General features: G+C 42.3%; 1 long non-coding RNA gene and 1 pseudogene across 2 annotated transcripts in view; one reads left to right on the top strand and one right to left on the bottom strand.

The window, feature by feature from the left end:
- LOC149874348 (uncharacterized) overlaps positions 1-18,261 on the bottom strand; it is a 48,435-nt gene extending 30,174 nt beyond the window's left edge. The window contains exon 1 of the long non-coding RNA XR_016443843.1: positions 17,821-18,261. This is a non-coding gene — a long non-coding RNA (uncharacterized LOC149874348). The remainder of the gene's footprint in view (positions 1-17,820) is intronic.
- Positions 1,156-17,822, top strand: LOC149874349 (uncharacterized; annotated as a pseudogene). The gene is made up of 3 exons (XR_016443837.1): positions 1,156-1,435; positions 1,780-2,431; positions 17,495-17,822. The product of XR_016443837.1 is annotated as an uncharacterized LOC149874349 (transcript).
- Positions 18,262-23,445: the final 5,184 nt, after the last annotated feature.

Here is a 23,445-nt window from a genome sequence, read left to right as displayed (position 1 = left end):
CCTAGTGAGAAAATTCTTTCTAACGTCTAACCTAAACTTCCCTTTAAAAGAAGTTAAAAAGTTAATGCAAAATGAAATGTTCAAAGCAAGAGAAAGAAAATATATTCAACCAGTTTGAACTGGTTTTCTCAAATTATTGTTTTACAATAATTTTCATGTTTTAACTTTTTTGTCTTTGATTTGGGATGTAAAATTTGAAATCTTAAAAACACTTTTAGAACAAGAAGATAATTTCTGCCCAGGTCTACTCAGAACTTTTATTTTATTCTGGCCACAGACTTAGATTTACATTCAGTTCTATTAGGAAGAATTATTTTATGCAAAAATAATCTCTAGAAATTTCTATTATGAAATTTGAGATTCCAAATTACAAGTGAGCTCTGATTCATATTGACTAGGTGCACCAGTAGTTTTTTTCTGGAGGAAAGGTCCACTTCTATCGCCTAAACATTTATGCCAATATTACATAGATATCTAACTTTCCAAATAGGTCTAATTAGGATTTAAGTGGTACATAAGACTAGCACTGATCTGTTTGAAAGGAGTGAATGTTTATTCCTTGTGCATAATAATCTTTGCGACATGCTGAATTGAAGGGTTATATAGGCATAACCTCATACACATAAAATGAACTTGATATAGTTGTTCTCTGGGATTACTTTTGAAATCATCCAACACTTCATAAATTTATCTATTAAACATGTACCAGCTTGTAAATTTTTAAAGCCATGCAAGGCCTGTTACTTTTGTCCACAGTCTGTCAGCTTCCTCCTTCATGGGCAATTGTTTGAAGACAATTAATTAATTCTGCTTAGTGTTTCCTGTTAAGACTCTGCACTTTAAAACAGATGTGCTGATGATCAACAAAGTATTTCCCATACTTTTCAAATACTTTACCACCACAGTCAGAACAAATTAACAACTGGGGAAGTAAAGATTTTAAAATTTAATTAAGAGAAGTTTAAGGCCAATAAGTTTAAACTGAGCCATTGCAATGTTTATTCTATTCAAGAATGTTTAATTTTGTAAAGCCTCCTTTAACTACTTGCTCTGGCTTCATAGGCTGCCAATGCACACGATATGAAGACACAGGCAACAAGCCAGTTAATCTAGTGGGTGTTCTTTTTTTTGTCTTTTTTCAATTTCAAGGTTCTCTTCTCTCAAAATACACAACATTTCCTTATTTAAAACAAAAAATAAGAACAAAAAACTATGCATACCCCTTCATGGCATGCCCTTTGAAAGACTACATAGGAGCATTCAAGAACTGCAATGCCTGGTAAAGCAGAGAATCATTTCCCAGTAGCAGCATCAACTGAAAAAAAAATGAAATATGTCAGACAGCAAACAGGGACTGCCAACAAGGGAGCAGTTTGCAGGCAGTTCACAGGCCAGTCATGGGCAGGAGTACACAGGAGCTTCTGACAGACTTCAGGTAAGTGAATGAGGAGGGCAGCTACTACAGGGGTGGTGACATGGAGTGCAACCAGGGCCCCTGCCCTGCTGCTGCCTCTGGCCCGGAGCTCCTGTGAGGCTTTAACCCAGACAGGCCGCTTGGATGGGTCGGCAGTGCCCTGTCCCCCTGTCTGTAGGGTTTGCCTGGCAAGACCTCTGAGGTCTGGGGGTAGTGTGGGGACTGGGGGTTCCCTTGTCTGTCCCACATGTGCCCAGACTGAGGCCCTAGTGGGGCAGGTGAGGGAATTCCAGGCACACGTGAGCAGGCTGCAGGGTATCAGGGCAATTGAAGAAGAGATTGATGGCTATTTGCATTCTCTGCAGGACAAGACTCCTGGAGAAAAAGCTGTGAGGAAATGCCCTGAAGCACATGCTGGTGAGTGGAGGATGGTCACCTCAGGGACCAGACCTCTTGCCACAGAGACAGCTCCCTTGGTACACTTGGGGAACAAATATGAAGCCCTGGCTACACTGGAAGAGTGTGCGGTAGGGCAAAGTGCGAGCTGAAGGCTGGCCAGGTAAGCAGAAGAAGAGACACCATGTCATTGTTGTGGGCGACTCCTTCCTTAGAGGAGCAGAGGGACCCATCTGTCATCCGGATCCCATGGCGGTCTGCTGCCTGCCTGAAGCCAGCATCAGGGACATCACAATGAGAATTCCTGACCTCATCTGACCCTCTGACAACTATCCCATGGTCCTCATCCACGTGGGAACAAATGATAGAGTAGTCCAGACCATATCATGAGTGACTATAGGGATCTGGGGACCAGGCTTAGGAAGATAGGGGCACAGGTGGTCTTCTTGTCAGTCCTCCTGGTCAGCGGTTGCAGTAGGTATCATGTCACCTGTGTCAGGAAAGTCAACCCGTGGTTCCGGAGTTGGTGCCATTGTGCGGGTTTTGGCTTCCTGGACCATGATCTGCCCTTCCGTGCAAGGGACCTCCTTGGATGTGATGGGCTTCATCTGTCTACAAAAGGTAAGAGTCTCTTACAGGTTGGCTGACCTCCTACGTGGGGCTTTAAACTAAGTATGACAGAGGATGGGGAGGCAGGAGATGGAGAGGGTCTAGAACCTACAAACTGTGAGACATGCAGCAGTGCATCCCAGGTAAGTACCAAGGGGCCCTTTGGGCATCAGAATGGGGTCGGGGGGAGAGCACCAAAGGCACCATTCAGAGGGCTCAAGTGCCTCTATGCTAATGCTAGGAACAATTAGGACAAACTCACACTTCTGCTTGCAGATAATAACTTTGATTTAGTGGGGCTAACAGAAGCCTGGTGGGACCCTACCCATGACTGGGTGGTACACATTAAAGGCTACAGGTTTTACAGAAGGGGCAGAGTAGGGAGCAAAGGGGGTGGAGTTGCTCTTATGTAAAGGAGCATTATACATCTACCCTAATGCAAATGGGATCAGAGGAGGAGAAAGTTGAGTCATTGTGGGTTAGGAGGTTGACGGGAAAGGGACTTGGTGGTGGGGGATCTGCTACAGACCACTACATCAAGAGGAAAAGCTAGACTTGGAATTCTTGAGGCAGCTTTCAGAGGCGGTACAGTCTAAAGACATGGTTGTCATGGGGGACCTAAACTACGCTGACATGCTGAGAGGAGCAGTCAGCCAAATCCACCCTTTCACGTAGGTTCTTAACCTGCATGCAGGACCTTCACCTAATGCAGGAGGTATACAGTCTCACTAGGGGGAATGTCTTACTGGACTTGGTGTTGGCTATGGGAGAGGAACTGGTAGGGGAGCTGCAGATTCATGGTCACCTTGAGGACAGTGACCACCAATCAATCGAATTCACCATACAGTGTAGTGTGGGTAAGATAACTAGTAGGGTGGAAGTGCTTGAATTTAGGAAGGTTAACTTCGGTGTACTTAGGAGTCTAGTCAATGATGCACTGCAGGATCAGAGTATTGGTGAAATGGGAGTCCTGGAAGGGTGGCTGTTTCTGAAGGAAGCAATCCTTCAGGCATAGAGGGAGACTATCCCAGTATGAGGGAAAAGGAGCCAAAAAACTTCTTTGGCTAAACAGGGAAATCCAGGGGATTGTAAGGGCAAAAAAGAAGGTATATAGGTGGTGGAAGCAGGGGGAAGCTACCAAGGAGTAGTATACCTACTTGGCCCACGCTTGCAGGGATGCAGCTAGAAAAGCCAAAGCAACTACAGAGCTGAGGCTGGCAACACTGAGTAAAGACAACAAAGAGGTTTTTTTAGGTATGTAGGAAGTAAAAGGAAGGAGTGGGGCAGCATAGGACCCCTACTGAACAAGACGGAGCAATTAGTGACAGACAGAGGGGACAAGGCTGAGATATTCAACAAGTGTTTTGCCTCAGTGTTCCTGAATAAGGATGAAGATAAGCCTGAGGTGATCTTGTGGCTGCCTACAAATTCATTAGGGGGACACAGCAAGAAATCAGAGATGCTCTGTTTACCACAGCGCCTCTTGGGGTAACAAGGAACAATGGTTACAACTGACAGAACAGATTTAGGCTAGATGTCAGGAAAACCTTCTTCATGGTAAGGGTGTGCAAAATTTGGAATGGGCTTTCAAGGGAGGTGGTGCTCTCCCCTACCTTTGGGGTCTTTAAGAGAAGGCTGGATAGGCATCTGGCTAGGGTCATCTGACCCCAGCACTCTTTCCTGCCTAGGCAGGGTGTCGGATTTGATGATCTGTAGAGGTCCCTTCCGACCCTAGCATCTATGAATCTATGAATGTCTGATAAACCATTTCCCACCCTGGTAAGATGTTATCAGCTCACAAAGAAATCAACGTAATTTGGTGGTCCTCAGCTCCTTCCAGGATTGGGCCATATGTAATACATAGCTATACTTTTCTTACCTGTCGTTCACTGAACCAAAAAAGTTTCAGGTTGAGCTTGATCATGATACTTTTTTTTTTAATCACAAGGTTATTCTCTGTGGAATACTGTAATGGGCCATCATTTCACACTCTGTAGGCCGTAGGTCCCTCCCGATCATGGGCAACTGATGTCTCCTGAGTCTGGTGGGGCACAATTTGTGAGCGGGCCCAAAGCCCCATATCCACTGCTATATGTGCAAGAGTACCCCAAGGGCCTGCTGCCTTTCTCTGGGCCACCCCCCCCTCACAAGAGCCCCAGGCATGCTTTTCTTTCAGCAGCAGGAACAGCACCTCTACTGGGGGATCGGAGCATGCTCTTTACAGGTAGGGAGGGGGAGGGAGGGACCATGTGAGGGAGGGACGCGGGGCAGCACTCTGGTTGGCCAGAGTGCTCTCTGATGCTCTGGGATCCAAAGCACTGTCAGGGAAGGTGGGGCTGGGGAGAGAAGCAGAGCACAGTCCCCAGCCATACAGTTGGGCCACTGGGGATTTCCTCCCTGCCTGGCCCCATCCTGAGCAGTGCCATCCTCAACATGCCCCCCAGCACTTTTGGGGGCCAATGTCGGGGGGGGCATGTGCTCCCCCCCATACACCTCTACCAGTCGCCTGTGCTGCCAGTGGACCTTGGCCCCAAGCCTTTCTCCTCTGTGGGTGACTCACAAGGCAGTGGTGGCTGAGGTTTTCCAGTGCCTTATCCCTGCCTTTCACTGGAGTAGTACAAATGTGGCATTTCCTGGGGGCTGCCCCACCACAGGCAGCCCCACCACACCATCCAATCCCAGCAGGGTACAGTTTCAAGTCTCACCCAGGACTATGAGGAACCTCCTACGTCCCCATAGTTCCTACCCTAACCTCCAAGTGTTCTAGGAGCTGCAGTTTTCAGACTGTACAATGTTATTTCTCCAGCTCTCCAGCTGTAACTGCTGGCCCTGCTCCTAGGGTCTGGGCTTAAACTCTCCCTACCCAGCCCTACTCCGATCAGGTGGACCCTTGCAGTAAGGTGACTACCTAATTTGGCCTGAACCCACCTGCCTGCTGCTCCACAGCCTGCTTGGTGGTCTTAAAAGTGGCAGGCACAACCAGTGCACTGCCACAAATACCTACATGGTATTTCACACAATCATGGTAGATTAGCTCCCACTGGAAGAGAAGTAAGCCACTGCCAGTACTGTAACTATGCATGGTAAGTGAGGCATGAACCTCTCATGTAGACTTAGAGGTGCAGAACAGAGAGCCTGGGGAACCTTTCTCTGGAGAAACAGGCTCAAGGCTCTGACATTTGCCAATAGTGTTCTGCAGGGGAAGGTGCCCTGCTTTTGGGAATAGTTGCTGTTGCAAAGGGAGGTGTCAGTGTAGCCAGCATGCAGTGGTTTAAAGTAGTAACTGCTAGAGGTAGTTCTTGCACCCCACTCCTTTTCCCCACTCTTGCTGGCAACAAGAATTGGTGACACTTGATGATGAGGGCAAGTGGCGGTGGCAGCTGCAGTAGGGGGTCTGAGAGGGTCTATATACCTACTAGCTGCTGTGCTAAATCCCCAGGTACTGGCTGTGCTGATACCCCAGAGCAGCAGCTATTTTCAGTAGCAGAATGTTATTGACAAGGTGTAACCATATCAGCTACATCTCTGCCTACTGCACTTTGTTTGTGCTTTCCATGGGGTAAAAGCACACAGATGGTTACAATGGAAGAACTGACATGTGGTAAAGCCCCTTTACTTTTTTTATATCACTGTGTATTGTTTGTACATCCATACTCCTAACCTCAGTTGAACCCAATGTCAACCTCAATCTGCTTACTACCCAGTGGGTGTGCCTACATGTGCACTTTAATGTGCAGTAGACTATTTTACTGCACATTAAAGCATCATGTAAAGAATTGTGGCATTACACTAATGTGCAGTAAAATAGGCTACTGCACATTAAGCATCACAAAAAAACATGCAAATGCACTACTGCACTTTAGCACAACCTCACTTTCAATTAGTACCTCACATTGAAGGTACTAAATTTAATATGCATTAGAAAAGGTACATTAATATGTATGTAGATCTGTACCCCTCTCTCTTGTTGTAGCCAGTGTCTTTAAGATTTAGGAGGAGAATGAATGGATTTTTTGCTTTGCTGATGAACCAAAACACATTTAAAAATAAACATTTTTGGGGGAGGGGTGTCAGCATACCATCAGCCAAAACAAACACATTTCATTTTGTTTTCAGGTTTCTAATTGTTAGTTTTGAAATACATATATTGTTACAAATAAGTCAAAAAAGTTATTTGAAAATGTCAAATTTTCTCCATATTTTTTCAGCATAAAACCCAACCTCAAATTATGAATAGTTTGGTTGCCTTGATGCTACAATTTTTTTAGTGAATTTGCTAAAAAATGGTGTCCTATCTCTATTTAGGATTTTCTTCATCCTGTTCTCTGAAGAGTAAACCATTCTACATGGAAGCTGCCAGAGGGGTTACTATTTTTAAAATGATGGTCCATCCATTGTTAACTCCCTCAAAATTGTGTTTACTGGGAGTGTTATTTTTGTCATTATTTTGGTTTCTGTTGCACTTTCCCTAAACAGCTGTCTTTCATTTAACAGTCAGTCAGGTTTATATCATTAAGTTAACATGTAGGGCATATGTTTCTTATAAAAAAACAAATCAAGACAAAATACCATTATACATAACTCCTTTACTCTCAACACAAGACACCAGAGATTACATGGCTATACAATTTGCCATCCTACTGCTAGCATCCTTTTTCGAGGTTATCTGTTACCAAGTGTTCCTTTCATGTGCAAAATACTGTAGATCTCAATTTGAAATACCCAAGAACAGCAAAATGGAAATGAAAAGGGCCCAAAGCTTGATTTAGAAACTTTCCCCATGGGCAATGGCAGATGGATTGGATGACTGACAAAGATGGACTGAGCCTGATATTTTTTCCCTTTGCTACCAGTGTAAATCAGGGATAACTCCTATATGTCAATGGAGTCTCACTAGTGTATGGCTTGCATAAGTGAAAAGGAATCAGGATCAACTGAGACGAAATAAAAAATAAATTGCTTGGTAGATTGAATATGTAGTTATTAGAGCTACCAGACTCTGTTCTGAGGTTCCATTTCTTAAGAGTAAATCTACTATGTGAGTTCAATGTGCCACCCAAAAACTACTTGCAGAAACAATCTAAAGACAGAAAACAAATAGTTTTCCAGGCATCTCACTGTTTTTTTAAGGGAGGAACAGTTACATGATTAGCAAGCTACACAAAATAAGGTACACCAGGAAATTTAAGAAGTATTAGTTTGGTCTCAGAATGATGGCCCCCATTTCAGTGAAGTGCTTAATCACCTAAGACAAGCTTAAAGATATTGTTTATTTATTTGATTGATAAGTAAAACAAAGACTCAGGGTAGCTTACAGTAAGAGAACAAAAGAAGAATACAAAACCATTTAAAAAAGAAAATATAATATTAAAAATTACTCCCCCCTCCCCGCCAACATATCCTAGCATAGCCTTGCTTGCTAAACACCTGCCCAAATAAGAAAGTCTTGCAGCATTTCTGGAAGAAGTCCAGGCTTAGGCTTTGGTGGGCCTTAGGGGAAAGGAGTCCCTCTGTTTTAGAGCAACTACCATTATCAACCTCCCATTGTTTTTTTGCTATGAGAGCTTGGTGCATTGATAGGTCTTGGAGGAGGTTTCTTTTGACTGACTTTAGGGATCATGATGAAGTATAAGGTGAGGTCTTAGGTACATAGGGCCAAGACTGTTTAGGAATGTTTATGTCAAAAACAGCACTTTAAATTGCATCTGGAAAATAGTGGAAACCAGTATAGGCTCTAGACTTGTCCCTATCAGAAGATGTGCCTCTGTGTTCTGCACCAGCTGCAACTTCTGGATGGTCATCAAGGACAGCCCTATATAGAGCATATTGCAATAGTGTGGTCCTAAGGTTATAAAAGTATAGAAGATAGTATCCAAGTATGAATTTGAAGGAAGATATCAAAGACTTCTCAACAGCTGGAGTTGGCGAAGGACACTTTTAGCCACTTCCATTATGTGAAGGTCCAAGAGTGTCCCAAGGCTATAAATCGGACTGACAAGGGAATCTGAATTCCTTAAGTGATAGGTTTCCCTATTTTCCCCAGGTTAAGCAGTATGCCTGCCAACATCTTCTATGTCTGAATTCAACTTCAACTGGTTCACTTTTATAATAAGCTCAGATCAGGGCTCAGCTGGTCCCAGATGAATGATTAGGGCAGTTCGTCACCTGAGGCGGAAGGGAAACAGGTTTCACCTGCAACAAGCTTTGTTCAGTGCCCTGGACCCAATCAGTCCTAAGTAGGCGATGAGAGCAACTAACCCCTTGAGGCCGCAGGAAATAGACCCCGCCCATTCCAGCCTTTAAAAACTTGTCCTAGACAGTAATTCACCATCCGAGTAAAGTCTCTGGTGCTCTTTCGTGATCCCTCTGCAATTCCTTGACTTGATTATCTAGGTTTGATTCCTGGTTTACCTGGAAATCTTGTCTAGACTCTGGCTTACTGTGACCTTGGCCTTGACTCCTGGCTCCCTCTAAACCCAGTTCCTGGGCTTTGCCTGACCACTAGGTGACCTGTCCTTACTACCCATGCTCTAGTTTCTAGTAACTTGCATCCAGTTCCCAGCTGCAGCCAGGTACTGGAAAAGGACCGAGACTGTGGGACATGGGTCAGATGAGAAAAAAGAAATGAAACTGGGTGTCATGAGCATTCTTATGGCACCTTACTTCAAATCTCTGCCTGATATCACTGTGCTGTGTCTGGGATGAAGGCCTGACTGACAAAAGTCTGAGAAGACTATAGTGTCTAGATGTAGTTAGAACTGTTGTGTAACTACCTTTTCAGTGATCTTCCCTAAAAAGGGAAGGTTGGAGATTGGGTGATAGCTGAATGAAGAGTCAGTATCAAACAAGAATAGTTGGTGACACATAAATGTGGAACAGAAGATTGCTGTTTGGACAGTATTTGATACCTGTGCAAAGCATAAAGGCCATCACAGGGCAGGGACTATCCTTTTGTTCTATGCTTATACAACACCTAGCACCATCTGCTTCTGATTAAAGTCTTAAGCTTGTAGGCAGTCTCTCAAGACAAATAAGAATTGTTGGAACTAGTCCTGAAGTCTAAAGGACAGATCATTAGCAATGCTATTATGTTTTAGTTTGAGTTTGTGTTTATGTCAATTACCACAGGCAGATCTAAGATTTTTGAAAAGGGGGATGCAGATAATATAGTACAGCATTACATATAAAGCAACACATTTTTTCCAGTGAACAAGGAACTAGAAGCTTCATGAATAAGTAGGGGCCTAGAGCCATATTATTCCATTTAATATTGAAGCAAAAGAAAAAAAAATCCTTTATTCAATTATTCATTAATTTGTTATATTGTGTGCATGTGTGTAAAACACAACAGATTAGGCAAAAATAATATAAAGGACCTTTCATTAGCCTCAAGTCATTATAGTTAAATGTATGTCTCTTTTTCTAATTCATAAAACAAAATCAAGCCTTCTTGACCATTTGGACAGTGCCCCCAGTGCTTCATAGAAAGTGATTTCCACAGCTGAGCTAATGCTGACCTGAGTTAATATTTCCACATGTGAGTTAATGTTTTTAGATAGATTTAAAAACAGTCTGCAGGGCTACGTTACTAGGAGCAGCTAACAGAGAGCAGCATTGCAGAAGCAGGGATAACTGGAGTAGTGGAACCATTAAAGACCATTTCAAAGGAACAAGGGTTATTAACACCTGTGGAATTAGGAGTTTAGAAGGAATGAAACAAATTCTAATGAGCCATTAAGTCAATTGACTCCCTTACTGGTGCCTGAATAGAAATGCTGCTGCTGCTGCCCCTGCTACGCAGTTATCTTTACATTTTGGATTGATCAGGAAACAAAAGGGGTTGTGAGTGCACCCTCCTGGATCCACCTGATGCTAAATAATACAAACACCTGAAATTCCCTTAGAATCCAAATGCAGGTGGCTTAATGCTGTTTCCTTGGTTTGCAGGGCCAGACTGACCACCTGGTCTCATGAGCCTGGTCAATCTACAAGCCCTGCCCCTTCATGTCAGGAAACTCCCCTGTTTCCAAGGAGTTTCCACTTAGGCCTAACAGCCTCCAGGGAACCTTACAGCTGCTTCTCTGTCGTAGTATTGTTGTTGTTCAAGCAGGGGTCTGTCCTATTGTTGAGCTGCTAGCCCTGCAATAAGCACTCACAGCCTATGAGTTCTTGCTGCTTACACATCTGCAGTCCATAAAGAGCAGTAGTCCTGCACTTAAGGCTCCCTGCATCTACTCCCCTGGCTACCTGTTATACTGCCTATGTGAATACTTACTAAAGAGGTAACTGATTCCAACCCAGTACTAATTCATGGCACATTCATTGTGCTAGGCTGCTTAGTTCCTTGAGCTAATTATGGGTAGACACTATGCCTTTTCTTCCTTTTTTAACTTTTTTAACCTTTCCTGACTATGAAGTAATATTTGTGTTCTGAATGAGTAGTCTGTGTTGCCTTTAAGCACAGAGACTATTGTCTACATCTGTCATGTGAGGTATCCACATATGGGAAAAGGTGTTCCTCAGTCAATAGGCTGTATGCACACCAAGGAGAGAGACATTTTTATCCTAGTGTATTCTCACTGTGACCTCTGGATTACCCTATACTGACTGGTTCTCATGTGACTGCTTTTGAGCTTCATTTAACCATTCACACTGCTGTGTCTTGATGCAGTTTGCTGTATTTCTTTATTCTATTAAACACTACCCCATCTGTTCAGTCCTCCTCCTTTGAGTAGGATGTCAGTCTTTAACAATTGCTTAGTAATTGAACCTCTTTTAAGGCCTCCTATCTGCAGACATTTTGCAAAATGGCATATTGCCAATCTGTTACTTTTTAAAAATGACTTCCAAGAATATGGTAGTGTTAGAGTGATGTTCCATGATGGCCCAGGAATTATGTTAGAGGCAAGGATGTTTGTGGGTGATATCTTTTATTGGATCAACTGCATGGTTGGGATAAAGTTAGACAAGCTGTCAAGTGCAAGATATTCTAACTTTAATGGGACTAACTGCCTGGTCATGTTCCATGATGGCCCCAAAAAGTCCACGGCTTTTCTAAGAATATGGAATTTCCAGGCAACGGTGAATAATATTTCTGATTTGGTCCTTACATTTTTCTTTCACCTTTAGCATAATTGCATGTAGTTACATGCAGTATACATATTTTACAATATCTTTCCAAACAGAAAACAAAATTAGTATTTAAATTGTATGGATGCAGTATGCTTGCAGTTATTCCCAATGTTTAATTATGCCAATAGCACTAGGTAGGATTTAGAGATTAAATCGAGAGTAAATTTTCTCCCTGAGTAGTTTGACAATAAGCTGTATGCATTTTCTGTTTTTTTTTAATTTTTACATGCTGAAAAATGACAGTAATTAAATAATACTCATACTTTGCACTTCTGTGTGGAAAACTGAAATTTAATGAACTCAAGACACTTCAAATATTCATATGAAATAAAACTTCACAAGACTCCATTTTTTCAGGTGAGAGTAAGGTTTGGTTCCTTATAATTAAGAATGAAGATTTAGTCCAGAGACCATAAAAGCCAGTGACTTGAATGAAGTTGGATCAGTTCTGTACTTGCCTAAATTGGATTAAAGAAAAAGCCAGATTTTTCACAGAGTTACATTTTTACCCTCTTTTAAAAAAGTAGGGAGAACTGCTTCTTAGGTGGGCACATCAGCTGTAACAATCTAACAGTTATATCTTCACCATACTGTAGTGATACAAATTAGCTAAATTGTCCTACTTTGAGTGCTTGTACACATGACCTGGCCGTGGGAGAGGTAGGCAGGCTTCACGGGGAAAAAAAGAAAAAGATCATCCCCCTCAACACATTTTTTTTCCCTTCCTCATCTGCCTGTGCTAACTGCCACCAGCCCATGCAGCCCCAGCCTATGCAAGGGGGGCTGGTCTAACTGCCACCAGTCCATGTAGGGGGACCTGGTCCTTAATTCCATGGTGGTGGCAGCTCCTGGGGCCACCTGGGAGGGGCGCTAGCTGCATGGGTGCTACCCCAGCTTGCAGGCAGCACCCACCAGATCCAACTCTTCCCTGAGCCCGTGTGGGCAGCAGTGCCCAGCAGGCTTCCAGCGCGAGGGCTCAGGGAAGAGTTGGATCTGGTGGGTGCTGCTTGTGAGCTGGGGCAGCACTTGTGCAGCTAGCACCCAACTTGTGTGGCCCCAGGTGGCACCACAGCTGCAGAGGCTCAGGGGCTGCATGGCCTGGTGGCAGCTCACACAGGCAGGCTCCTCTGAGGAAAAAACAAAGCAGCAAGGGGCCTGATCCTTTTTTTTTCCCCCTGCAGAGCCTGCCTACATCTCTCACAGCTGGGGGGTGAACTGCCATTGTTCTCTGAGCTGTGGGGTTCCCTCCATGGCTGCAGCACCCCTGGGTAGCACCCACCTGCTAGAAGTCCACCGAGGCAACCCGAGGGGGCACCCTGCCAAGGAGGGGAAGGACTGGGAGCCCCCCATAGCTTAGGGACCACTTGGGCTGCTGGCAGCTTTCCCTCCAGCTGCAGAAGATGTGTGCAGGCTCTGCAGGGGGAAAAAAAAAGGATCAGGCCGCCCCCCCCATAATGCTCATTGGAAGCTCCTTAAATAGAAATGGTGGGTTTTTATTCATCACAATTAAAAATCCACCATTTCAACTTAGTGGACTAAATCCCCATCATGTGTACAGGTAACCTTTGAACTTGAATGAAGCTGGGTTAAAGTTTGTCTATACCCAGAGATGCTGATCAATCACAGTTCCATGGAGAAATATGGGTAATCAGCATCTGAAACCTAGGCCAGTTATTTAACATCCTAAATTTGGATTTAAGTGTTTAACATCAGGTACTCTAGTTGTACTGGTTTGGTTTCAAATCAATTTGTTGATTTCAGTGACAGATTTAGGCACTTACAAGCCTAAATGATTTGCACAAGATCATATAGAATGTCTGCCTGGAGCCTATCACAGGATAAGAGTGGCACATGGGCAGTTTTTGTTGAGCATTGTCATGCTTCACAATCCTTCACTTTTGAGAGGATTCTTCAACAATGGATGATCCAGCTCCACCTGAAGAAGACCCCTGTGATGAGAATCTATATGGACTGAGACACTTGCTTCAAACCACTTCCTCCACCACTGAGGACCATTGTAATGGGTTTGTGCATATCTACTTTCTCTCTCAGCTTTGCAAACCCCCTCCCTCCTCTTCCCCCTTACCCCCACCCCCAGGCTTAGTTGGCTAACATTGTATCTCCTGTAACCTAGTTGCATTTCCCTTCTCACGCCATCCCTCTATTGTTAGTCCCTCGCTCGGGCGATCTGTATTTCCCTACCAGCTTTATCTTTTTTTGGATTCCCAATCCTAAACATTTACTAATAAGCATCTCACCCTTGCCCCATGGTAAGTAACTTGCACGTTGGTGGCCATACACCGATGCTCCTGGGATCCCACCTATAATCATGTGGATTACTTTAATATTGGGTGCTGGCTGTTGGGATATTTGCTGGTCCTTGGAACTCAAGTAAGATGGGGTAGGGAGAGGGGGGCAGGCAGGATCTGGGTGGGTCTAGTGGGTCCACAGGGCGGAGTTGGTAGGATCAGAGGGAGTGGTGGGATATGGGGGGATGGGGGAGTGGATGGAGGAGTTGGCAGGGTTGTAGAGAAGAGTGGGTCCCTGATGGGGATTAGTGGGATCAGTGCAGCTGGCAGGTCCGTGGTGGGGTTAGTGGGATTCACAAAATTACTGAGTCCTTGTGGCGGGGATTGGTGGAATCAGGAGGGTCAATGGGGGAGGGTTTGTTGGGTCCAGAAGGAGGGGGCCGGTCAGCAGCCTAAAGATAACCCTCTAAGGGTGGAGGGGGTGGAAAAGAAAAGTGCAGGCCTGGGGTTGGTTTGAGTAGCTAGGCTAGCCCCACCTCAGGGCAGTGCTTCAGATGTGTACTTACATTCCCAGGACCTGATCTACAATCACATGGCTCACTTTAAATTGTGTGATGGTTGATTATGTCCCATATGTACACATTTGCTGTTGGCAGGAGTCATAAAGGGAATGTGATCTAAGCATGTCAGGGTGGGGGGGCATTAGTTGACTGGTGGTGGGAGGAGCTGGCTGTGTCATGAGGGGGTTTATGGGTCCACGGGGGAGGGGAAGGGGGGTGTCTGAGGCTGCCCTGGTACACATGTAAGGGTTAGATTGGTCATGGGCTAGCCCAATCTATGTAGCTCATCTCCTTGGTGAATTATATTTAGATTGCACTGAATATTTTTTGCCTGATCTAACCTTTCTGAATGTCTATACAGATCAGCACTCAGGTCAGCCTAACCCTACTTAAGTCAACCTAAGTGTAAGAGCAGTACGTGGGTGAACTAAATTAGATCAGACATTTTTTTGCCTGATCTAACCTCCTCTAACTTGTGCACAGTTTAGCACTGAGGTTGACCTAACTCCAGTTTGATTGATCTATGTTTAATGTCTATATATACTTTGTACATTTCATGATCATAATCCCAGAAATTTACTTTTCATGGGAATAATCTTTACAGTAAGGAATAAGCCAGGCACTGCTGGCATGGCTTTGCCCTCAAATTGAGAGGAGCTCAGGTGAAATCCTAGCTTAATGAAGTATTCTTATATGGTAGTGTTTTGTACACAAATAATATGCCCAGTGCTGTAAACAATCATGTAAGGGGCTAGATAATAGAGACTCAGGCCTTCAGTCTATTATTCTTAATTAATGCCATACTCTCTCTCCTCTTTGGGAGGTATCTGTACACTCCAGCTTCAAAGCCAAACTCTACTGTAGTGTAAAATAAATCATAAAAAATGTGTCTAATTTATTATTTATAAATTTGCAAGTTAAGAGTGTGCTATATGCTTTTAATAAATGCTCTAGTACAATATAATTTTCCTCAAGGTCATGGAGTCTGTTATTTATTTCTTAGTTCTTTCAGTCAGGGAACTGCAAATCAAAGTGTAGGTAGGAATTTATTCTGAAGTTCAAATATACATTATCTTGCTATTTTTAATCTCTAAGATTGTCTTTTTTGTATTTTACTTTATTTTGTTCCCACATTATTTTTCACCTCAGACACATAGGTACCAGGTATTGAAACAGGAAACAGTTTGTTAAATGATGGTTCCAGATGCAGTTCTATAAATTGTACGTTCCTCTTGTAAGAGGCTAGTTGGTCCTTGGGGGTAGGGTTTGAATTACACTCCGACTCTTGTGAAAGTCTGTGGCACTGGCAGCTGGAAGCCAGAAGGAGCCACTGCTGCCAACACTATCACCTGAGTGGCTTAGAAAGGTGGGCTGTGGGCTCTCATCTCTTATGGGGCGCTCTCATGTTTTATGGGGGGGCATAGCCCCCCCCCGAGTGCCCTTCTTCCCCCCCTCCCCCATATTTTGAACTCTGCTTGAGGAGAATTAGTGGGATCAGTGGGGCTTGCAAGTGGAACTTCCACTTTCAAGGAGAACATACAATTTATAGAACTGCATCTGGAACCATCATTTGACAAACTGATTCTTGTTTCAATACCTGGTATCTACAGACCTGAGATAAAAAATAATTTGGGAAGGAAATAAAAATACAAATACAAATGAGGCCAAATTTGAAGGAACTACATGGGTGGAACTAGAAGTAATAGAATTAAACAGAAGAATAGTTTTACGTACAAGGACTGAACTAGGTCTGATTTTTCCTTTTAAGAGTCAAATACAATAGGTCATGATTGCCTCAAAGCTTTATATGACACCTTTCTATGGTGGAACTCTTCTCGTCAGAAAAAAGAGCAATACAAGAAGAAAAGGGCTAAGTAAAAACAGTGAAAAAGCCCGAGGCTGAATTGATTCAGGCTTTGCAGTTTTGTTTAAGCTGCAGAGAATAAATTGAGAAACAACTGGACAGACATTTACTTTTAATTCAGGAAATTCAAGCACATGCCTGCAGTGGCTCAGGTCAGAAGGCTGGGAGCACTAGGGCATGATTCTCTGGCATGTAGCCAGCAGGGGCTGTGTGTTCACTTCCTCTTCCTGCTGCCCCGAGGTCCCTGGAATTTGCAGTCCAGAAACACAGCAGCAGGACTGCAGAGTTGCTCAGCAATTCCTTTTCCAGGTACCTATGGGTTTTGTAGTCCACAGTTGCAGTGAGCAGTAAGTTTGAGCAGGGGAAGGGGTGTTTAACTCTGCTCCCTGGCCCCAGCTCCCAGTCAGAGTTTGCCTGGGTAGGGGGAAGTCCTCTCACCCCCTTGCAGACTGGGCTTGTCCCCACTTCCTTTTCAGCCAGCCCTTACTGCTCCAGCTAGGGAAAGATGTGATACTTTCTCTTAGCAAATAAAGTAGCAATTTGGAAAGTGCGTTCCCTCCTAGCACTAAAGGGCTCGTGCTTTTCAACGGTAGAGTGTCTGCAATTAGCTATGCACGAGTTGTATTTCTATAGCGGTAGAGGAAAGCAGAGAACGCAAGAAGGGGATACAACGCCCTGGGAAGGGCTGGACTTCAGAGGGTTGTTTCAGCCCCGCGTAGGCATAGGATAGTTTAAGGGACAGCATATTTGCCAGCAAGGGTGGGGGGGGGGGCTTTTAGCAGGTCGAAGGTGACATTAAATATGTGAATATTATGTAATAAGGTGGGATTCTGGTTCCACAATGTGTTTAACAGTGCCTGTTTTTGTTTTTCCCCTCTGATAAAATGGATAAGGGGCTCCAAGACTGGGTGAGGGAACTTGGGAATTATATAAGAAACAAGTTAAATGATTTCTAAATGGGTTTTCAGCAAGTCACAAGTGATATTATTTCTTCTGTGAATGTTAGGAAATTTTGTGAAAGTGAGTTTGTATTACTTTGTGAAACCTCAGGTGGGTTTCGTTTATTTGTAGTTTTTCTTAATGTGTTTCATAGTGTCAGTTTTTCTAATAAAATGTTTAAAAAAAAAAAAGATACTTTCTCTTAGCACTGCACTTTTAAGGATGGTTCTACAGGTGCAACAGAGAGGTGACTGGGACAAGTTAATACTTACCTGACGTTAATAACTTTTATGGTCTCTGAGAGCAACCTCCATCTCATTCTCTTGTACAGTGAGTGTAGCTACTGCTCAGCGGGCTGAATTCTTTGTCATGTGAAGGATTCTTTGTACGTCATGTGCAAATGGGGGCCGGAGATTGGATTCCATACCATAAGGGAGTTTTCTATGAGTGGAAATCTGGTACTCTTATGTCCTCCTGTGAAAGAGTAAACAGCGACGCGGCCAAAAGAGCCGGAGAACGCCGCTTCCGGAGCTATTACCATATTAGGATAGAAGCTCCGGAAAAAGAGAAGGGAGTCTCGGGAAAGGAGAAGAAAATAAGAGCGTCTGAAGGAGAAAGTGAGGGAGAAAGAAGCTCTCCAGGAGATAAGATACTTACCTCAGGATTTTTCTTGCTGCTGGAGAGAGCGAAGCTCTGAGAAAGGGGGGTGGATCCCTGAAGAGGCGCCGGAGACGCGGCTGGCAGCCATGCTGAGAAGTAAACAAACAAACAAAAAAGAGAAGAGTGAATTGACTCACTCCCACAAGCTTAGTGAAAGCAGCTGAGTGCTGACCACAAGGATTCAAGGCTTCAGGCACGCACCAGATGAAAGGTACACACTCAGGATAACAAAAGTAAAGAGAGAGAAATAACAAGGCTTGAAGAGAAAACCCTGCTCTAAAAAGAAAGGGAAAAAAAAGGAAATAAACAGACAACCCAGAGTTAAAGGGACTTTGTTTACCAAGTTCAGTCCAACCAAACTGATAAAGGTTAAATAAGAACAGTATGTAGATAGAATTACGAAGCTGATATAATTGCTATTTAAAAAAAAAAGAGAGAAAAAAGGACCACTTCTGTTTAAAGATAACAAAAGTTTGTATAGTGTTATAAAGAATAAAGATAAAGACTTGTGTTAAACTGCATCTGATTGTGAATATATATATATTGGTGAGTGTGTGGGAATAATTGAGTGAAGTTTTCCTCTATAATACTGAGATTCCTCATAAAGACACCCAAAGAACAAAATAAAACAACAAATATATATATATATAACAACCCTCCCAACAAGTGACATCATAAAGCAGGACATATAATAACATCTAAGACATGGCAGGCGGGAAAGTCGGGGTACTTACAGCTCTTTGGGAGATTATAAAAGGATACAGAGAGGCAAGGTCCACCATCACAACTTCTTATGCCAATTGCCGTCTTGTTCCAAAGCAGGGAAAGGTAGTACACTGGAAGCATTTCAGTCAAGAGATAAGGAATGGTGGAGTGAAGCTCCGTTAGTGATGATCTCCTTTGGCATGAGGTTCGAGGTAGCCCAAGTGGAAATTAGAGAAGGTCCTCCAATGGTCTGACCTCTGCTGGAGCTGAACAGCAGAAAGCTGCAAGTTGGCTCCCTGTAGGCCTATTTGGTCCCTTCAACCATTGGATTAGCCCACCAAATCACATATTAGACATTGGGGTAGGAAGCAACAGATTCTGGCGGGCAACAAAAGCAAAAGGGTGTGTGCATGGGCCACAGGGTCTAAAGAAGTGCATTAGCTGGGGACATGGAGCAGAGCTCCCCAGACAGTTGGCTCCCTCTAGGATTCACTGTTATTTTGTGTACTCTGGAGAATCTGGGTCAACGCATGTACTAGCCATAATATCTGGCTCTGTGTTTTGTAAGTCCCCTTGCCTCAAATTATGTGTCAGCTTTTGACCATAGGAAGGAACAGGAAGGAACCCACTCATATTTAGCTTTAAGCTATAGATACCTTGTACCAGAATTAATACTTTTATAAATGAATGGCAGTAGTCAAGGAGAATCTTTAATGCATATTGGTTACAATGGTTACCTGACTCTGTATTTATGTGGCATATGAGTATGCAAAATATACACTTCCATGCATGTATTGAAAGACAAGATCAATATAGTTTCCTGCTGAATCATGTAGTTTGGGGTTGGTTTCAAAGCAAAGCCCATATCAGAACACTCTTACCTTTGACTTGATATTTTGAGTGGAGATGTACATCACAAATCCTGTGAAGGATATGTAAGCAATGTAAGTCAGGTTCCTGGAAGTCTTGAATTTATTTCTCCCCCACACTACTTTGAGGCACTTTTATGGCAGCAGCAGTTAGCTGTTCCCAAACCAGTGATGTTTCACCATAATGGTGCTTTACTAGTTTCTTCCTGTGTTAACTCATAGCACTTGTAACAATCACATGTGAATCCCAGGCCTGCATTTTGAGGCTATGTGTATATATGTTTTTCAATAAAACACTTGTTACAAGAGTGTGTCTTCAGTTTCTTAGCAGTCCCTTAACAACTTAGAACGTGCTTAGTCTTGGGGTTGGGCCTTTACTCAAAAAATGTAGGTAACAAGAAACTAAATCCCCATTCAAGCCTGATTATGAAGCGCTTACGCAGGAGCACTACAAGGATCTGTCTACATTTTAAAAAGTCATTAAATAGTAAAACTGTCAAGACTATATGACAATTCACCTGCCACATAAAAATGCTGAATGTGTGAGATATGAGGTTCTTTAGCTTTTATTTTCAGTTCAGCAGGAGACCAAGACTCACGACTCCTTCCCTTTGTTTCCCTTTCATACCTTGGCAGGAAAGGAGTTGTAATAGGAAAGAAAATCGTTATCAATTTTTGTACAAAGCAAATCTATAATTATTATAGGAAAACTTCTTTTAAGGCTCTTGAGGGATAATTTGTAAGACCTCTGAGATGAAATGTCCTGCATATAAAGCTATTATAGTTCTTACGGAGGTTCCTAGCTGTCACTTCCTTGAGACTCTCAAGATATCCTTGAATGCCAGAAAGGCAATAGCAATATTCTGGATGCAAAAGGGAATTACATTCCTCATTTTTGTAAACAGAGTTCATGCTGTTCCAGTGTTAGATCCTGGAACAAGTGGGTGTAGTGACTTCCTTAGGATTAAAATACATACTCTGGCAATATTTTGGAATATAGCTATCCAAAATAGTGAACCAACAATGTTAACAGTATTCTGAGATAATGAGGGACAAATTAATGAGTTGAATCTTTAAAATGACATATGCTACTCAATGTTTAAATAGCTCCTGTATAACAAGACATCACTTCTGCAGTTGACAGCATGTGGGCAGACTGCAGGACCCACACATGAAGATAATGAAATCAGTGTTGAGGTGCCAGTCCACCTTCACACTATCAATTGCAGGACCAGAGTTTCAAGTTCTTAATCCTACATTCCTTTTGATACTAAATGGCTTAGAAATGTAGGACAAGATCCCTAGAGCTCTCTCAAACCTTAGTCAAATTTTACTTCTCTCAATTTTAATAGGAATTCACAAAAGGAATCAATGTAAACACTGCACAGTGTGTAAAGTAATGTAGATAGACAAATTCTGCCTTTAGGGAAGCCCTATGAATTCTGAGGTCATCTTGTGAGAGTGAACGTGGGGTATTCAGAAAAGATGATAAGGGGAATGATCATAGTTATTCTAATCAATACATTCCTTTGTATAATAACAAAAGGAACTCAAAGGCAAGCAAAACTTTTCCAAGTTGCCTAAATATGTCATTGTTTTGTTATGTAATATACAAATATTACCATTATGATATATGGGGATCTCCTAATTTAACATCTTATTTTTTTTATGTCAATACCTATGTTATGCTCATGAAGTTCCTCAAGGATCCTCATCTCTGGTTTATTCATTGCTTTTAAGCAAGGTGAGTAATATATTTTAGTGCTGTGTTAAAGTGGTGCAGAGATAAAATGTTCTAAACAATTTCAACCATAGCTAAACAAGAAGAAAATTATTCAGATGTATCCAATTAAACCATTGTCATGACTAAGACATTGACAATCAATTCTACAGGAAGATCCCACAAGCTCACCTTTTACCTATCTCTGAATGTAAGCACACATACAGTTGGGTATGTGGAGAAAGAATGAGCTGGCTGAAATACAGAATTACTACCATAGAAACTCTTTGCAAGTAGGGGGAAAATCATCTTGATTCAAACAATAAAACTATAGTTTTCCTAAGCTACAATTTGTGAAAATTTCAGTCATGGGGACAACCAGAACAGAATGTTTTGTCTTTTGGGTTTGTGCCTGGAAGGTTTTTGAGACATTTTCCAGGTTGTTCTGCTGAGAATCTGCTTCTCCATCTCAAAGGCATTAAGCCTCCCTGCCTCACTCTCCTACCCTTGCATCAGCTGTGTGGAAGCCTACCTTAAAGGCTTTTGTACATTTGTTTTAAAAATCAAGTTGACAAAGGCCTTCCAGGTGGGCAGCTGGGAAGCTGCCATGTCAGTTCTCCCAAAAGAAAATCTTTCTGATAGAAAATTGTCAACTCCATCCTTTCTACATGCTTGATAAGCCAGGACAAAAAATAAAATAAAAAAATTAAAAGAACTTTGAGGCTCCTACATTGTAGGAGGAAAAATATGCTCCTCAATATGTACAATGATGTATTTTGACAGTTTCTTATGACCTGGGAAGGGAAGGAATTCTGCTTGTGCTGCTGCTAATGTTCTAAGAAGTTTTTAGTCATTAGAAGCTCACACATGTTTGCTAAGACGCCTGTGGAATCTATTTCACTTTTTGCTGATATGCAGTAGACAAAGTGGTAAATTCCTGCTGCACAGAGCTGGTCTATCATTTGGTTTATATAACTGTATACAGTATTATTTTGAATAATAGTCTTCAAAATAAAGGGAAAGATTGACTTAGTTGCTGCTTTTTTCACATAATTGCTTCATGGACATAATGAGCTGTCCTTACATAAAGCCGTTGTTTCAAAAAAAGAGAGAAAAAAGGCACTATATGAAGTAATGCAGGCTTCGAAGTGGAAAATAAGTATATATCTTTTTACATTTCCAGCAGGGAGCCATCATTTTATAATTCTTCCCATCATGTCATCATTTCCCATAATATTCCATAATGACCACCTGGCACAATGAAATAATGAAATGTTGACTCTGCTGAATATTTAAAGAGGGTTATACTTTTATCAGTGAGGAAGGCTATAATTCGTTCATATTGAAGCTCTTCTTGGTAAAATGAAGTTGCAAATCATAATTACTTTATTCAAGCATAGCTTGGGAAATAAAAAGGAGTTTGTTGCTTTGCTTTTGTATTAAAGAAGCATCAAAGGTGCCTGGAGACAAGCATTCTTTTACTGAATCAGGTCCCTAGTTTGCCTTATTGACAGGCCTGAGTAAAGGCCAACTTCCATAATATTTAAACTAGTGCTAAAATTTCTCCACTAAGAAAACGTGACTGTTTTCTAACAATCAGCCAGATTCATCACAGGGTAGTAGGCGAATGGTTTTTTTTCAAATTAATTTGCTCTTAACTGTTATATATCTACTTTTAAATTTAATAAATTGTTGTGATAAATACAAGGTTTTGATATTTTAATTAAAGCAGCTTTAGCTATACTTTGAAAGATGCCCTAAGATGGAGAAATTGTAAGTTACCTTACCATAAATGGCACCACTGAGAGCTATGTCCCATGATCTCAAATACATAGAGCAAATTGGGAGCAAAAGGACTTAAAACAGCCTTGAAATCTCTAGGGTTGCCTGTATTCCACTCTGGTCTCCTCACATAACCTACAGCACCTTAAGGGCTGCTTTAATTCACTCCAGTTGTCACTGACCCTAAGGAACTACTACATTTGATACAAATTGACAGGGTGCAGTAGAATTCTGGTCATGCTGTTCAGGAAGTGTAGCATAGTATTTCAGATACACATTATAAAATAATTTCTCTGCGCTAAAGTAAAACAGCCATATTGCAGGTTGGATTTTGAGTGTTTTGTACCATACCACCTTGTTCAGTATAACATAAAATAAAATACAATAAAACAACCTTGGTCATGGTCAACAATTGACAACCTCCTTCCTATAAAAGCTGTGGATCTGAGAGACAAAGGAAAAAAATTCCAGTTCACACATGCACTATATAGACATTTTTGATTTAGCACTAAAATCAGTGAAAATTTTATTCTAATGGAGCATGCT

The sequence above is a fragment of the Crocodylus siamensis genome, chromosome 1 (genome assembly GCF_052110815.1).
Source record: "Crocodylus siamensis isolate JL-2025a chromosome 1, ASM5211081v1, whole genome shotgun sequence".
Taxonomy (NCBI): Eukaryota; Metazoa; Chordata; order Crocodylia; family Crocodylidae; genus Crocodylus; species Crocodylus siamensis.
This window is presented reverse-complemented; position numbering and strand designations above follow the sequence as displayed.